This window comes from Anguilla anguilla, chromosome 10, assembly GCF_013347855.1.
Source record: "Anguilla anguilla isolate fAngAng1 chromosome 10, fAngAng1.pri, whole genome shotgun sequence".
Classification (NCBI taxonomy): domain Eukaryota; kingdom Metazoa; phylum Chordata; class Actinopteri; order Anguilliformes; family Anguillidae; genus Anguilla; species Anguilla anguilla.
This window is the reverse complement of record NC_049210.1, coordinates 40,041,802-40,061,068: the sequence shown is the minus strand read 5'-3', so window position 1 is coordinate 40,061,068 and position 19,267 is coordinate 40,041,802.

The window sequence follows — 19,267 nt, the reverse complement described above, 5'->3', positions numbered from 1 at the left end:
CTCGCCAGCAAGGTTTTTTTTTTTTTTACCCGTTGCTGTAAATGACATCAAGGTCAAGCTAGGTGCCAATGCCTTGATGAGATTATAAATTATAATGAGCTAACCCAGGGTCGTGTACACAGCCTTTAATTAAGGTGAGGCCCGTAATGTCCTTATCAGGAATGCAGACAGGTACAGAGCCGGAGGAGCTGCCTGTCAGTATGAGCCTTTTAGGGTGATGTCACCCACAGAGGCTCATAACAGGGTCTGATCCTTGCTTGTGAAGGGCAGCGTCTCTCTCTGGTAGCTTGGAGAAGCACTCACTATGGGTCAGCATTAAGTCACTCAGTCCTTCTGCACACCTGGGAGACTCTTGTTAAGGCTGCGGTCAAGAAGATGATTTTGAGACATAATTGCCCTAACTACAGCAACAACATCCTTGAACAATGCACGCTCGAAAAACACACGCACCAAAAAAATGTACGCTCCAAAAAAATATGCAAGCTCCAAAAAACCACGCACCCATCAAAAATAATGCACACTCCAAAAATCCACGCATGCCCTATAAATATGCACTCAAGAAACACGTACACTGCAAAGCTGGCCTTTCCCCAGATCCTCCCTTTATTTGTTTTGTTCATTGTCTTCAAAGGGCTGGATCACTGTGCACTAGTACAGTTAAGACAAATGAAATGATAAAAAAGGATAAACTTTCCAAGAACACAGTATTGCTGCTTTTTGTGTCAGATCTCTTTTAAAGGAAGTACGTGTTCTTTATTGGATATCTGAATGTGGAATGGCTTGTATCTCCTCACTTGAAACAAATGGGCCCTCTGGAGTAAAAAGTTCAGTCAGACAAACAATTCTCACAGCTATGAAAACACTCATGTAGGTGTGGCCCACCCCCTCATGCACAGTTTTCCAGTGGGAACGCAATGCGGAACTACAGCCTCGGGCTTGGGGGGGGGGGGGGGGTGCTTTGATCACACTGGCTCACCATCTTCTCTCCAGAAAAAACTACCTTTACACTTTTGCGAGCGCCAAATTGTAATTTTCTCTCTGCAGCAGTTTTTATTCTGCATGCATTGCAGGCATGGTTTCATTACTCTTTCCTGAAGCAAATTACAGCTGATTAATTTCTCTTTGGTCCCACTTGAATGTGAAAACAGGAACCTAGAACCATATATGATTGGCTTCTCTGTTTAATCTAACCACATTACACTGTTTGCCATTCAAAAGCAAATACCGAGTTGTATTTAGTGTTCTTTTTATTAGATACACTACATTCCCAGAAGTATGTGGACACATGAACATCACACCTATATGTATTTATAATTTGTACATGTACTATAGCTCTAGCAGGGCATAAATTTGACAAACTGACTTGTTGGAAAGGTGGCATCCTATGACAGTGTACATTGAAAGTCACTGAGCTCTTCAGTACGACCCATTCTACTGCCAATGTTTGACAGTTTTTTATTTGGAAAATTAAAATATCAAAATCTAGTTTTAATACATTAAAAAGCCTTCATTAATTCCAGTCGAGTGAAAATAACTTTTCCTATGAACGAGGGAGAGCCTCAAATGACCTACACTCACTTTACAAGTTCATTAAAAATCCATTTATTTTCTGCTTAGAAATAATTGAGTAAAATCCTTATTGGTTTTGTCAAGGGCAGCCGGCGTGGCTGTTCAGTAGCAACTGCTGAGTGACCTGGGGGATCCAACCAAGGAAAACAGTGGGGGAAAAGGCCAAAAAGTAAAGAAAAACTTTTAAGTGCAATCAACATAGATCCCTTATGTTGTTTCAAACAAAACATTCAGACACTATGGTACCTGCTAAAAGCTCACACAGCACCAAAAGCAATCTGTTAGTTTGAAATTCCTAGTTTATAATCTGTGTTATTGTCCTTATGCATGACGTGGATGTAAATTTGCTTGCTTCAGATCAAAATGTCCTTTCGGCTTCATAAATTACAAGCAAACTGACATGCCAACTTACTTTTAACTTGCATTAAATTCTGCCTCAGTAGCCTACTTCTTACTAAGTTTGGATTCTGTTACTGCCAATAATTTGGAAGCTGAATGAGTATGAGTAAAGTCAAGCACTGGTCCTTGCAAAGGTCCAGGCATGATGCAAAGCAACCTCAAATTTGACTAAATTTGAATATACCTGCATTGATTCCTCAAGAGACCCAGTTCAAAAGAGGAAAATCACCTGCTGATAATGTGAGCGTATAAACCTGGTCTGGCAGGTGAAGGAGGTGAACAGAAGAGACCCCCATAGCAAAGCTGGATTAGCTTTCAGTTCAGGCAAAATGCAATTAAAGAACTGTTGTGTGACCACTACCCAAATTTTGTGAACTAGGGTGGAAGGTCAACCGTACAGCAGACAGCTAAATAGAGATGAACACTCCTGGGAGATGATGCAGACATCCATGATGTAATGGTTGTTTTCACTTTGGTATGGTGCGTTGGCTATATTTAGCTCTGATGAAGATTAAAAAGAGAACATAATGATGAATGAAAGGGAAAATATAAGGCAGGGTTTTTAAAGATGGAAATGTGTGCCAAACTTTACATTCTGGTGAATTTAAGAGTGCAAAGTGGTTAGCTAATGAAGACAGAGCGTGATTTAAATGGTGTCCTACAAGGCTTATATTAGTCAGCAATCAGTATTCATTGGCCACTGTATAAAAGCAATAAACATGTTGTAAATATTCCACTCAAGGTACTGAACAAGGTCAGATCGACCAGCTTCTTTCAGCGCAGAACAGCAGAGCAGAACAGACTGGGCTATCACTCTTCTGCTCTCTCCCCATCTGCTTTCCCAGAAGCAGCTCTTTTGTCATTGCTTGCCATTTTATTGTTATTTCCCCACTTATTTATGGAAGTCATTGTTTAGCTTATATGGTACTTTCTAGCTAGCAGGTCAACTGACTCTGGTCTTCCCAAAGTTGTTCCCTGCATTGCAAAAGGTGAACATGAGGATTTCATTTTAGAATTGTAATACATAGACATTCTGGCTTCAGGAATATTGTTCCTGACATGTCAGCTTTGCAGAACCAACCGTTACTTTCAGTTTTGCCTCAATTTGGTTTGTTATGTTCATTAAGGAATGAATATTCAGGCTGAAGAAAGAATACATTTACGTGAAACTCCCTATACATACATTACTATTATAAGGCCAACCATGCATGGGTAGAAATTCATTATAAAGAACACAATCATTTTTATTTTTGAATTTTATTTAATTTCATTTTATTCTGCAGTGCTTACAGACTCCCAACTCAGAGGAAAATGGGATTTCAATAAAATTCGAGGAAGGACAAGGAATGAAAATGAACCCCTGCCAGAGCACAGAGGTCATTGTAAATTGTGTGCGCACATGTTGCCAAATAAAGTGTGCGAGTTTTCCAAATAGAAAATTGCGCGGTAATGCCTGAGAAATTATGCATGCACCAGCCCGTGCGTATGAGCGTCCCTTTGAGACTGATTAACAGTGCTGCAGGGTAGAGGTTTCCTCTCGGTCGTAAGTGCATGAACAATATGGCCATGCTGTATCATAATTTTTAGCAGAGTTTTTTTTTAATTTTTTTTTTTTTAACACCATGAAAAAGTAGTGTATGTATGTCAATACAAACACAGCAATCCTTATCTAAAGAAATAGGAATCCATACATTAAACATGCTGTTGCACCGGCATATGCAGTATACTACAAGTGGTGCATTCTGGGAAAAACATATCCATGAACTTGATTATGGAATGAACTTTGAGGCAAGCATCAGTAATCTAGACTGCAGAGGGCACCTGTTCTGGGTGTGAAGAAAACGCGCGGCAGGTTTAGAGCTCCTGTCCAAAAGCACGCCCTCCATGATTTGCGGCTAGCTGCAGCTCCGCTGCGTTTTCGGAGCATCTGGAGCCCCAGCAGAAGGGGCTAAAAACAAGTAAACACTGGGAGAGATGATCCCAGCGCATTCCCCAGCTAAATGAGCAGGTGTTATTTTTCTGAGTCACCAGGGAAATCACAGCCGTTGGAGATAAGAGCCGGAAGCCAAGGCCGTTCGAGCCGCTCTCTCGCTCAGGTGCGGAACAACGGACCTGGCAGATGCACCGAGGCGAGGGGGAGCGAAGTGCGGATTGGGGGGGTGGGGGGGGGCAGGAGCTGGCGGCAGGCCCGTGGAAGCCCGCGCGCGTGATCTCACTCTCCGTGCGGCGCGTCTGGCCGCGCCACCGTGCTAGCAACGACTGCTACGCCATGACTACACTCACTTAGGAGATCCGTCATCACTCTCCACGGATGACAGGGCAGGGATTTGACAATAATAATAATTTAAAAAAAATCTAAACATGCAGAGAACCTGCAATACACTGCTGAAAGAGGCATATCATTAAAAGCAATCAATTAGTCAGACTACTCAATATGATACGCACATTAAGTTCTAAGAGTGCAGATGATGTGTAACTAGCGTATTTTTAATGAATTACCATGAGGCCAAAGGCAAACTGTTAAGAATTTTGTAAAGTCAAATCACTACTGATATAGATACATATTTACCATTTCAGTGTTGTAGCGTTAGATATGTGCTGCTTTCTGGTCACTTGAACATAAAATTGATTGGACATGACATTTTAATTTGCTGCCTGGTCATTTGTTCCACAGTGGAATTTTTATCTATTTATTTTCCTTGTATGACACAAAACTTGCTATTTTGCACAAATCAGATGCCTTACGCCATTAAAAGTCTTCTGATACCATTGGGATGTTTTGCCAAATGATATGACAACACGGATGTTATCTTTAAAAATTTAAGTAAGGCTTGTAGTACATCTTGACATACAAATTTGATGCAAAGATATTTGCTTTGTTGTAGACAAGCAACACAGCTGACAGCACACTTTAAGCAGTGCACTTTCCATCTCTTTTTTTCCCTCTTGCTTGAATATTATCCTACTGGAAGACATATGATTAATGTTCTTAAGTGCCCGGGAATATAGGAGTAATGTTAAGAGTTTTCAGTTGGTCAGCAAAACTACACAATGTCAGCGGAGGGGGAACACTTTATGTACAATAACATGAAGTTGTAATCACTTAGAAGAACACATAGTCAGGACTCAGCTTTATCAATGTCACAGCTGTTATCTGCTTTCAATGTTTGTGTTCCCCTAAGTGTTTTTGGAGTTGTATTCACTGTGTGCCTTTAATACAGGCTCTGTTGCTGAGGGTAATTATAGAGCTCTTTCCATCATAAAAGCTCCAAGGCTCCCAGAGACTTTTACTGGGGCTTATCAGTAATTGTACTCCTTGAAAGGATGGGCCAACTACTTCATATGATACATGCCTAATATCTCTAATGAATATAATCTGTGTACACTCTTGTCTTGGATTCAAACACTTGATAATTTAAAGTAGTAATGGGGGTATGGTGTGTGTGTGTGTGTGTGTGTGTGTAGGAGGGGCAGTGTTTCTGATTACAAGAGTAATTTTGGAAAAAATAGAAAAAAACTACACAAGACGTTTATGTCATGGAGATCTCCACAGCATTATTTTTTCTTGGCTAGCGAGAGCTCGATGACTTAAACAATAGAAAGTAGTAGTTAGAAAGAAAGAAAGACAGAATGAAAGATTGACTACAGTAAGTGTATATAAAGTAGCCATATGTTTTTTGTTGAAAGTCCACCTTTTGTGTACCATATTTCACCACCTATGTCTCTTATATTAGATTCACTAAATTCAATTTCATTAATAACATATTAATTGAATTTAATGCTATTAAATATTGAAGCTAATTACAGTATATTGTTTTTTTTTTTTTTTAATAGATAGAATTTGTCCTTCCTGTAATTGACTTTTGCAAAGTCAGCCAAAGTCACACCGAAGCATTTGAGAACATTTTTATCGTCTGCAACGTGGGCGAGTTCTTTCCTCATGGGAGAGTATCTGCTGATATGACTAAAGACGATGATGCATAGAGATGTCTCCGATAGTGCAGGGGTCACGTTTGATTAAAACACACGGCAAGTCTCGATAAAGACCAAAGCAAGGCGGTAGAGCAGCCAGGCCAATCCGCCCCGCCTCCCCTCCTGAATCCCCCCCCCTTCCCCCTCATGCCTGCGGAACCGCTCGGATAGGGTAGGGCAACAGCTGGAGCGGTGAGATAAGACTCCTCCACAGAGCGGCCTTTCACACGCATGGCTGTTTGTCCACTGACACCACTGGGCTTTTAGGCCTGAGGGAGGGGATTGGTGCATCTGTACCGTGGAGCTGACTCTCTTCCTCGGTCCTCCTCCCCGCAGATATAGATAAGGAACGAAACACATTTATTAAGGCTACGCAAACGAATCCAGATGTCTCCGAGCCAGCGGTTCCAGCTCGTCGTTTGAGCTTTTGTTTATCGTTCACTTCCAATGTTTCCAACGGATCAATGCCACAAAGGCGAGGTTTCCACTTTTGGCTTTTGGACGGCAAAGTCAAAGTGAATGTTTCGGGAAAAACACAGATATTCTGAGGACAGTGCCTGAGCAGATAAAAGATCTATGAGCTTAACAGAAAAAATAAAAATACATTTTAGTTAATTGTATCTAGAAAACTGTACGGTAACATGGGTTTGGACAGTTGACCTATGTTTCAGATGCTCAGCTGCTATTGGTAATATTCTGCATATACGAAAGCAACCATGAGAAAATTGTTATTTTAGAGATTATTATTTATAAAGGTCTCATTTAAATATATCTCTGCTCTCCCTCTCCCCATCTGTCTCAAACACGTTTTTATTTGTAGCCTTCATATGTTACAGTATGTAAATGTATTCATTTACAACTGTTCTTTTTAATATATATTTTAATCCAGTCTCAGTCACAAACACATGAGGAAATACTGCAAGAGTTTTACACTTTCAGATTTTAAACTGAACAGAACTTCTTTGAAGCACTACAGGCATCTGCAAAATTGGCACAGATGTGGCACAGCTTTCTGATGATACTGTACATCCCATTGGGTTCACACATTGTTTCGGTAATACCCAGCTCGGTACTATCTAATAGAACCCTTTAGCAGAACAAAGCCAAGCTCCTGCTTAGACATCCAAGATGGATTGTCAACATAAGTTCCATAACAGTATCGTTGTAAGTCAGCAAAATGTTTGCAGCAAAGGGTTACATTTTAGAGCTATTTGCATAAAACATTAATCACGCTGGATATGGTCCATTAACAAAACCACAAGAACAGTGGTGACAGGTGTTTTTTTGTTGTCTTCCTTTTATTCCCCCTCCCATCACAAACCAGATGTTTTCCACTCCAGACGAAGCTCGTAAATAACGTTGATAGTTTTTTTGAGTATTACCTGCAGTGCAAGGAATCCTTCGTTTGCAAGCTTTTCGTGTTTGCGCGTGCTGCAGCAGGCTTGCTTTTCTGACAAAAATAAGGCTTTCCATAGTCAAACATGGGATTTCAGTCCATGTAAAATCCCTGGAAAAGAAAGGTCTGCTTCTTTTATGACGCATTAACTCACAAAGCAGAGGATTTTTATTGTCCAATCAACTTTATGACATGGGGAAAAAAATTAAAGTTTGTCTGTATGATATTCATTATGTGCTTAGGCTCCACTGGCCTGTTATATTACTTGTTATAATTGATCTATAGTTGCTGTTAAGTTGGTTTATTATGCCATTAAGCTACCCAAAGTCTGCTGATGTCTATGGGTCGCAGACTTCAGGCAGTCATCAAATGCAAAGGATTTGCAACAAAGTATTAAATATGACTATTTAAGATATATAAATCTGACCAATTATTTTTGGTCCCCTATAATGGGAGAGGGGGGGGGGGCAGGCATGTATAAATAGGGTTGTAATTCCTACAAGGATCACCTGATATGGGGGTAAATAACTTCAAATTGAAGATGACGTCCAAATACTTAAGGACTTATTTACAAATTGATATACTGCAAAATGTATTTATGTTTCTCTTCCCAGTGTTAAGGAATACATCCTCTTTTCAGACAGTAAAAACAATTATTTAACTCTAACTCATCACACACACCAGCTCATCACACACTGACCCCATCACACACACACCTTTTTTCCTAATGTTTAAACTTATAGCAAATGAGTGTTATGGCAGTGACCTGTTCCAGCATGACATTATAAATCTCAGGCATTTTCCAGACCTATAACCCAAGTAGTCTAGTTGTGTTACATTTGCATACTACCGTTTCTTATTCTAGCCAGAAGGCATAGAAGCGTTTTACATGCATTTAGCTGGTTGCATAGAATACAGACAATGGCCGCACTTTGAACCAGACCACCAAAGCAATGCTCAGGTTTTTTTTACCCCATCACGGAAAATATATGATGTAATCCCGAAGCACGCCAAGACTTGACAAATAAACAGGCACACAAGTTCAAAGGGACTATCTACGTTTGCTCTGGGCAAGGCATATCAATGCGAGATAAGAGCATGGAGATTTGCAGATGGATTCTTTCATTCCGTGTAAAATAAAGCTGTTCTTTCATGTGTCAAGGGAAAGGAATGTTTTCATTTGTTTATTTACATCTTCAGCTATCCACGCGGGTGATAATGTCCGCTTGTGGCAGATCGTTGGGAATTTCTTTCAAATCTAGTCTATAAGTGCAAGGATGAACCTGTCTGTACCTGTACTAGGGAAAACGTATGCATAAGTGTCAGCGCCACTACAGAAAATAAACTTATCCGAAATGGAGAGCTGTTGAAAAGCAGCACAGTTGGTCATGACTGAATCTTGTTAATCTCTCTATACGTACAAGGCCTGCTATGTAATTTCTGTCTGTACCATCACCTTGTTTCCAATTGTTTTTTCCCCCCCTCTCTGTAAATTGCTATGTCTGCTGTGTCTTACATAGGGCTTAATGTCAGCTGGACGTGCACGCAAGTCTGTCACAGGGAGGGTCAATGCCTTGTGGGCGAGGCCGCAGAGAGCCGGCCTGGTCATGTGACCTCAGGGCACGCACGTGTTCTCTTCAGCAGCACCGTACGGAGACGTCCCACAGCAGTGTAATCGGGGGGGGGGGGGGGCAGAGAGAGGGAGGGGTAGATTTACTGCAATGTACAACGGAACACATTACCGCACTTCCCCACAGCTGCCAGTGATTTATCTGGGACAGTCAGGGGTGGTGGCAATCTGGGCAATTTGTTTTAATAAGGCGCACCTCGGCAATTTATTTACGGGCAGATGCTCGGTTGGAACGAGTCGTAATCTCCTTTTATAAATCTTTTTTTTCTGGGCACTAGCTTTTGTCGGGACAGCCCGGTCTGCGTCAGGCACTGTCGATCGGTTCGAGCCAGCCAAAAAGTTTGCGAATTGCCTTTGACAGGTGGTTACGGTTGAAGCTGCGTGTAAAACCACAATCTCTCAATCTGCTTTTCGTTGTTTCAGCTGTTTTGAGAAACAACTTTTTTTTTTCCTTCTTTTTTTTCCCAAGGATAGATCACAGATGATGTGGATTTTACAAACCATATGGGTTATTAAGTCAACCCCCTGACAAATGAGTAGGCTGTTTATACAGGGCTGTGCACTAAACTCTTGTAGATGTTTAGACTGTACAGAGCGCACTGGGAGTTGTAAATACACCACTGAACATGTAATTATACTCATATTCATTAACTGCTTAGACCAAAATGCAATGCCGATTCATCTACATATAAACAAAAAAAAACCATGGTTTGTTGTAAAGTGATCTGAGATAAATTGAAATAAGCGAATAATGTACGCTTCTTTTTTTTAAAGCCATTTTGTAGACTTGCATTTATTTTCAAGGGCACAATTTACTTGGTCAGAGCCACGGCCCTGACTCTTTTAATCTTGGCATCACCTCTGTTAGATTTACCAGCTGCAGTGAGGTGATTGATTGGCATTGAATAGCTAATCAGAGCCTATTAACTCCCCTTTGAAGGAAACATGCAAATGTGAATTCAGCTGTAGACAAAACAGTCATTCAGACCCGTTCACTGACGTTCCTGCAGGCCTGAGCGTTATATCCCCAGTGTGACATGTTATCCTCCCCAGAGTGCCCAGTGTGTGGCGGCAGCAAGCATCCATGTTGGTAGTTCTAACTCGAATCAATTCTAAAGCAGACTCTGCCTTTCACGGCTAAGTCAGTCTTACAGAGTCATGGCTTTAATGTCAGATAAAAATTAGTTTGTGTGTGTGTGTGTGTGTGTGTCTATATGGCTACACTGACACCCAGGGACATGCTTTGATAAAGAGAGGGGTGTGTGTCAATAACTCCTCGAGACAGCTGGCCCCAAACATGAACACAGGGCTCTTGTGTGACTTCCCCTGCCCCTGAATGATGTAACAGAAAGATACTGAGGAGGAGGTCCAGAGTGTTTCTCGCACACGAGCGGCCGTTGCGTAATTCCTCGGAACAAACATACGGCTGTGGGCATTGAGATGACATTTTAAAAAGATAAACACAAAACAGAGTTTTATGTGAAAGAGGTTTGTTGTTTTAAGACATCCGCCAAAGAATATTTAACATATCAGGGGCTAGGAGAGTGACCAAATATTTTCGATTGGTCAAATAAATTACTGTCCGCACTGAGGTGAAGACAGCCAAAGCAAATACTTTACTTGTGAAGCCCAAACAGGCACACATTAGTATGAATAATGTAAGTATTTGTGAGGCTTGCACATTACTAATATACCCACAGTTCCTTCCAGGTTTACTGAACATTTATTGGTTACAAAAAGTGAATTGTGAAGAGATGGACTGGACAAGCATGTCATTTGACAAATCAGGATTGTCGCTCATAAACAAGCCACATAAAATAAGGAAGCCACCTTCATGTGAAGTGTTTAAACAGGGATTAGTGAACTCAACAGAAGTCGTAAAATTTTACACATACCATCAACTAAAATAAATCAAACTTACAACAGCTTAGTATGCGGTGTTGTAATGTGGTGTCTTAAGGAGTATTACCATGGCCAAATACGCAGGCAGGAATCTCCCATGTGAATGCGAAAGACACATGTGATAGTATCATTCCATCTAGCTGTTTTCCACAATAAATCACCAGTAGTATGTGTAACTCAGATGTCGTTGCTTGTCCTTTTTAAACGCGCGTGAAGTGTGTCCAACCGGGCATGAAAATCACATGGGTATCACATGGGAAGTGGAGCATGGACAGCTTAAATAAGCATTGTCGTGTGGAAATGCCACCGCCCAGCAGCACTCTTAGAGTGTTTCCAGTGAGTGCACAGTTATTTCTTTATTTACTGAAGTGCTCCCAAACAATGTTAATCCTAAAGGTGGTGAAAGGACACAATGGTTGATTGAGATGCAAGGCCTTTGAGACCAGTGTTCCTCTGGCAAACAGCATTTCCAAATAAAAACCTTTTTTGAGAGGATTATCCCACACCCTTGGGGTTGCCTCTCACACAGATTTCGACTGAAGGTTACTAAAATGCTTCTGTCAATGTTTATTCAGTCCCACACACATTTTTATGGAGCCAAATAAGCTGCCTCCTTCTGTGCATGTGTGTGTGTGTGTGTGTGTGTGTGCGCAGTAAAGTTTCCAATAAATGACGTGCCTAACCAGAGAATGCACAAGGTCACACATCTGTGATTTTTTAAATGCCAGACACACCTCCAGAACAAAAACAGATGCGCTGAAGTTTTTCTTCCTTTATTATGAAAAAAGAAAATAAGCAAATTCAATAAATAAAATCAATTTCTTGTGCTGTAATCACCAAAAATTCTCCTTACATTGCTCTTACTTTTTTAACACTTTGTTATTCACATTTCTGTTGGTCCCCCGATATCCCCATAATACATTTGCGAGCCTGTGGGTGTCCATCGCTGTGATGTCCCTCATGTCTGGAAGGCGCATTTAGACATATCCTATGAAATCTGCAGTCAGTGGAGCTGTGCTGTCACTGGATTGGTGACATACTGTGCAGCTGGTGCAGATGGTCCATAGCCTCCCAAATGACCAGAAGAGTTTGATTTTGGAGTTTTATTTGATCCGGTCAGTGTAATACATCACATACAATGAGAGCAAGTGCTTTAGCTGGACTTGCCACCCAGGAGCAGCGTTTAATAGGAGTGGAATTAACTCCCAGTGTGAAATTAACATTGTCACAGGTTCATCTCGAGATGGTTAAGAGCTCGCCAAGGTCGGCGTAGTGTTTCATTCGGAATGCCGAGAATGCCAGCAATGCCCCTGCACGAATCTCCATTATACGGCCTGGAACAGGAACAGACCCAGAGAGGGGAAAAGAGCGGGATCTTCTCCGCGCGGTCGAACCTGCGTGAAAACATTCGCCACTTCCCCGCTGCGAGTGAGGAATTCCGCTCCTAGAGCGGTCTCTCCTCCGGCGTTCCTGAGGTCCCGGGGTGTGTATCCGTCATGGCGCACGAGGCATGCCTATAAAACACGAGGGAACGCCAAGGGCTTCGGGCTCAAGGGCTACCGCAGCCTTAAAGGCTGCCAGGAAAAAGATAAAATGTCAGCCAGTGAATTCTCCCGAAAATGAGATGTTACTTTTGCGGCTGTGTGGAGAGGCAGACAGCGAGAGACTGGGATGGGGTTGGGGGCGGGGGGGGGGGGGGGGGGGGGGTGTGTGACTGGAAAAGCTTTATACTGCCCGCAATAACAGTTAAATCATGTAAGCCTCTGTGACTGCATAGAGGTACTCTACTGCAGATGTAGAAGGAAGTGCTGTCAGCTTCAGTCTCTTTTGCAGTGACAATGTTTTGCTGAGAATAAGGAAAGAGGTGATTACTGTTGAGTCATCTCAACGTTTCCCACGTTCCTGCCATTGAAAGCATTGACATCAAAATCCAGGCCAAGTTACTTCAAATAAATTATTGGCTCTTAGCTCACACAATTTAAATAAGCCCTAATTCCAAAGCAATGCTACCCAATGTTTCCAAAATCATTGCATGTAACTTGGCCCTGTATTATTTCATCTTACAATCTAAAGAGAATGTGGTCATTCAAATGTTGTGTCACATGAACATGAATGCCAATCATTTAGTGGAAATAATCACCATCCCAATGAAGGAATGGACTCATCAGTACTGGAAGATGGCTCTTATTTTTTTTATGAGTAACTAAGAACACTGCAGGTCATGTTTTACATGCTGTCGCACTGTGTGGTATGACTTGCCACTTCAGTACGGAAGGAGCAGAACTGAGGATTGTGTGCACTTATGAATAATAATTAATAATTATTAATAATTATGTATACTTAAGGGCCAGTAGACAATACAAGTGGAAGTGTTTATTTACATCTAGCTTTAATTAAAGTGCAAGGAGGTTTCAAAGATATGTCGCCGTTTTAAATCATTTTGTTGGCCTGCATTCCAGCTATCAGTATCTGGACAGCTACGAGGTTTCATCTTACATCAGGGCTACTCAGCTAGCAGCCCAGGGGCCAAATTTGGCCCCCCCACAGACAGACTTATTCTAGGCCCTTTGGTCATTGAGAAACAAAATGCATTATTCATATGTATCAATAATTTTGGCGGTGTTCACGTTTGCATCTGCTCAGTGTCAGCAAACCTCACTCTAATGACAGAAGGAAATCATTAATTGAAATAATTAGAAAGTCATGTTTGTTTCTACACACATAGTACATATCATTCTTATATAGCCTACAGTACCGATATGATCTTAGTCTCCCAGAAGGAGTAGTTGAACTGTGGCTTATACACTGTAAGGTACTGACTTATAAATAGCTTGATTGCTAACTCCCTGGCTAATTTAATTAGACACAGTTGTGGCATGATATTAAGAACAACGGTTAACCAATATAGTTCACCATCTGTGCTAAACATTTACTATTCAGCTGATTCAGTTAGCTATCCGTTCTCTCCTGCTAAACCTTATTGCATGATGAATATGCATGAAACAGGCTGTTTACATGTCCTCAGATGATCTGTAATTCTGAAGTCTGGCTGTGCACATATCTAGTGAGATAGAGTAATGATCTTTTCGATCTTAGTGGGTGAGGTGCTTTAGTTCCGTTGAGTCACCCCCATTAATTGGAGAAAGGTAGCAATTTTAATTGAATTTTAGCCTGCTACTTGAGTTAAGCCATCTGCAAAACAGTAAAGTGGCAGTAGAAGCTGATTTTCACTTACTTCTGCATTGTGATAACATTTGAATGTAGAAGACTTACAAAGATCGAAATCAAAAGTAAAGCCACAGTTTCCAAAAATAGTATGCTGTTTCTACTGCAATGGGCAAAATCTTTTTTTTTTAACCTTTATGTAAGAGACAGAGACAGACAAACACAGAGACAGAATGTAACCAACTGCAACTTTTGCGGCTGTGTGTGTGTGTGTGTGCGTGTGCGTTCAGGTGGTATTTTAATGGTAGGGAAATCAACAAGGAGGCTCATCCAAGAATAACATGGGGGAAAAAAAGTTTCCACGATTTGAGAATAGCATGTCAGCCATTCAATGCTAACTGGATAATTGCAGTATATTAGTTGACTGTGGTGTACAGTGGTGGGCATTGTGACAAAGGCATAAACATAAAATTGCAATAATTTGTACTTTGTGTTCAGTAAAGAAAAAAACTGGTTTCCAAAATGTAACGGTGTTCGGAACTCGCACACTCTAGACCCAAGGGACAGTCAGCTAATGACCCAACAAGCTACTTTTAAAAAGACCTTGCTCAAGTTCATATCACCGAATACTAAAAATACAAGCCCTCATCTTGGTGACCATGTCTATGCCCATTAGTTGCACCCTAGTTGCACTCATTTTTAAATATGGTTCTAGTAGAAAAGGTCTTGACACACAGTAGACACCTTAAAATGAGTATCTGGGGCAATCTATATCTCCTTTATCTTGTTTTCTGTTCTTTTCTCCTGGAGAAACCATATATATATATTTTTTAACATTTTAAATATAAAAGTGCACTGCGCATGCAACTGCAAATTGGAAATGCAAATGAGTTCCCAGGGCACCAAGAAAAGGTTACATCCCCACTGTCACCTAAATCCCCAAACTTGCTAATTCAAAGCAAGTAGCTTTTGTTCAGAATATTTTGCATGAAGTCTCTGATTATCAGCATTCCCACTAACATCCAGGAGATTGGATCGAAAAGGTGTTTCGCCTTAATTTTGTTGTGGATGTTAAAGATTTAGCCACTGTATAAATTGGTGTCTAATATTTTAAAACTGATATTATGTTTTTCATGGTTCTATTCCAAATGGAAAAAGGCAAGACAAGATGTTGCATACACATTTCATTTTGTATGTTATCATTAACTCCACGCATTTGTTGCACCAGTCTATTGTTGATTTCCTGTTCATACAGTCGGTCTGAATGTACGGATGGGAACCACCACCTGGTTTTGAGTCTGGACCGTAACAGCACTGACTGTGGCTGGCAAACCAACATGAAATTAGCATTAGTTGGCTGGGATTATAGCATTTCATCTCTCACTAGTGACCGCTGGTCTACCAGGCGCCTGCGATTCATTTGCTGAGCTGCACCTTAAGAGTACCTTTGTTTGGGGCGTCCAAACCATTGACTGTCATAATCAGCCGCAGCTGGCATTGCATGCTTTTCCCAAATCGATAGCAGGGGTTGCAGTAATGAGAGCGGCCGTCTGATACAGTTTGACATTCCAAACTGAAGAGAAAAAGGGGGGGGGGGGGTGAAGAAGCATTTAAAAGGGGCGACATAGCTCAGGAGGTAAGACCGATTGTCTGGCAGTCGGAGGGTTGCCGGTTCAAACCCCGCCCTGGGCATGTTGAAGTGTCCTTGAGCAAGACACCTAACCCCTAACCCCTAACTGCTCTGGCGAATGAGAGGCATCAATTGTAAAGCGCTTTGGATAAAAGCGCTATATAAATGCAGTCCATTTACCATTTACCAAAAGGCCTCCCACCCACTTTTAAGCTGATTGAGAACTAGGATTCCGTGGTGCCTGTTATAGCGTACGCTATCAAATAACGGCAGTTGGCACTGAACAATCAGAAACGTTCATTGTGTGGCAGCAACTGAACTGGAAACAGGTGTCAGTACACAACCGGCGCAGCCAATAAGCTATCGGAACAGTAGCGAATCAGCAGAGCAAGAGAGAGAGCATATACGAGCCAGTGAGAACCCAGGTGCATCAGCCAGCACGTGACAAATTATCGCGACGTTGTCAGAATGAGGGTAACGGAAGAGCCCGGCTGTTTGAAACATAATAAAGAAGCTGCGGGCGGCGCGGTCCCATTGTTTACTTAGCTTGATAAATGACGCGCACCGTCATTAAGACCAGCCCCGGCGAAATGAGATACCCCGCCACAATGGAGCGCCCGTGAAAGGAAATTATGAGGTTTGAGACCAGGCACGACCGGGAAAACCCTTGATCTGAGCCGACCTTTGACCCGTATCTTCATTAGAAACCGGTGGGGGTGACCTACATTGAAACAAAAGGGACGGCATGCGCGTGTGTGCGCCTGCACGTGCGTACCTGTGTGTGTGTGTGTGTGTGTGTGTGTGTGTGTGTGTCTGCGTGTTCACAGGCATATAGGAGAACACATGCTGGATGGCTATAAATAAAGTTAGATGATATAAATCCCAGCAGCCCTCAAGATAAATCTATTAAAATATAAATTAATTAAAAAAAAATCATTCTACTGCTATTTATAGCTGCTTACAATTACATTTAAATCAGATTACACCTGACAATTGGCATACTGTGATCCATTGCACGTGTCTACAGGTTCATTAAACCTTTTACTGTCCGCAACCTTGGTATCAGAGAGTAATAAGCGCGAGCCTGCATTTGATGTGGTGCTGTCTGGTGGTGCAAACCTAAACAAAAAGAAAAGACAGGCGCTCAATTCTCCAGTGTAAATGTGAAATTTTTGTTGCCGACGTTCCGGCCTTATATGCCTTCATCATGGACTGGAGTTGCCTAATTGCATGGGGAGATTGACTATAGTGTCTGAGTGCTGCTGTCTATGGGTTAGCATGTGGTAAGGTCGTGTCTGGATACGAGTCCCAGTGGGGCCTCTATCATTCTCTTACACACAGGGGTTAAGAGCTATAATCAGTGGCTAAGTGACACAAAATCACATCATTTCCCTGAAGCCAGTGGATCCCTCAGCCACTGTTACTGCCAGATAAAATGCTGTAGGTCTGTAGGTCAGCAGGTCATGTGAATATAGCCTTGTCCTATACTGCCAGACATGCATATAGTGTTGTTCTATGCTAACCTTTGTGTGACCTTAATGTATCTACCAGACACAGTGACTCCATTACTTATGTAAAATACATTCTTAAAATTTGAAGACTACAAATTTTAAAATTGCTAAACTAAATACAACATCCCAAGATAAAATAAGCACCTCACACGCTCCACATATGCTCAGAATTGTTTACCTGCAGCCAGACTGCTGTGGGGTGCACACAGTTCTGTACAGCTGCAGTGATAGCAAGCTTTCAATGGAGAAACCGTCAATGAGAGAGATCATTGTGGGCTATATGCATGGGGCAGATGCTAAAACGCAATGTCTCCCCAGCAGAGCGGACTCACCATTGGTTGAGGACCTGGGGGGATTAAGGGGGCACCTACCCGCGATGATCTGTCCAGAGGGGTCACAGCGGTGGTCACCCCGAGAAGCTTGGGACAACTGAGGCTTTCAGGACCCGCTTCAAATTAAACTTTAATTGAAGGTCAAAGGGCAGAGGGGGGGGAGCCGATTTCAAACAAATGAGTGAATGGAGCAGGAAGGGGCAGGAGTCATGGAAACCTTGAGAAGGTTCCAACAGAGCAGCTTTCACATCAACCCACCCCCACCCATCACCCCCACCTACTCTCCTATGTTGTGATGCTCTCTTATGCTGCTTGCCTTTTCACAAAGAGGGTCTTACTTTCTCTGCCCTTGTTTTTTTAAACCTTGGGATGCTCACACCAGGGATTTGCGCCCATTGTCCCTGCTCTGTTTAGCCTATAAGGGAAGAATGGCCACCCTTCACTCCAAGCATACAAGATGCTTGAGAGGCTGCAGTGAAAATGCTATACTTGGGGAGAAGAGGTGAGGGGAAAGAAACACTCGCTCAGATACATTTAAGTCAAAGTTGGGGACAAAGCACATTGCAGTGAATAACAAAAGGCCAGGGTTTTGCACAAGAGACACAATCATTTTATATGAATTTTGAAACCAAATTATTGTTCGATTCTTATTCTTGAGGACAGATTTATTGAGGAAGATTAACATGTAGCATGTCACATGGGTCACAGATATGGATACAATCAGATTTAGATCTCATTTCAAATTTGGGGGGGCACAAGAAACATGGATTCAATAATAAAATACCAAACTTTGCCTGCATTGTACACATTAAATTGCATTTTATTCATTTAGCAGACAATTCATTTATCCAGAGCAACTTAGCAAGAGAAAATAAGTGCATCCATTGAGTTATGCAAGTAATAGTGCCAGGTCTAGCAAACAACATTCACAGGCCAACAAGTATATGAGCAACATCATTAAGGCAATAAATGTAAGTTATTCCTTTTCCAACATATGAGCATAATAGAAATCATTCATCTATAGAGCTGATGTCCATATAAAACCATAAAGCAAGCCGTTATGATCCTAAAGTAATTACGCGAGAAAAGAGAAACAGAGAAAGCTTTGAAAAACAGAAAGTACAGTTCCACGATCGTGAAGAACAAAAAAGGCCCAGGCCCTCCTTTGGACTCTGCTATATATTACGTCCTCCAGCCCCGGCTGGTCTTTTCACATGTAAAAAGACACACCCAGGAGAAATACAGTTACCCAGAGAGCCCTGATTCATTAGGGACGTTTGAAAAGGTCCCGTTTCATTAATGTCGATAATCCTTCAACAGGAGCTTAGTGTTTTTTTTTTTTCTTCTTTTTTTGCAGGTGCGCCTCTGTTTGTTCAGACTCCTGCGGGGGACAGTGGGGTAATTAAACATCTAAAGCCCCTCACATTACACAGTGTCCCATTCACTGCGGCTGCCAAAGAAAGTCTCCCCAAGTTCAGATCATTTGGGGGGTTTAAAGAGGTCTGATTTATTTAGAAACAGCTGAGCCGCTCGCTACCGCTCCCCATTCATTCGTTGTTCGCCCGACAGCTCTTAGATCTCTTCACCCGGCCCTGCCAAGGAGCCGGCCAATTAAATTTTAAATCCACCCCTTCGAAAATAAATGAGTTTGCCAGTTACTCGGACTCATGCACACATTGTTTAAAAAAAACAACAACAAAAAAACTACTTAAAAACCGGGTCATCTGTGAATAGGGATTCGGTTCTTTTGACTGCACATCA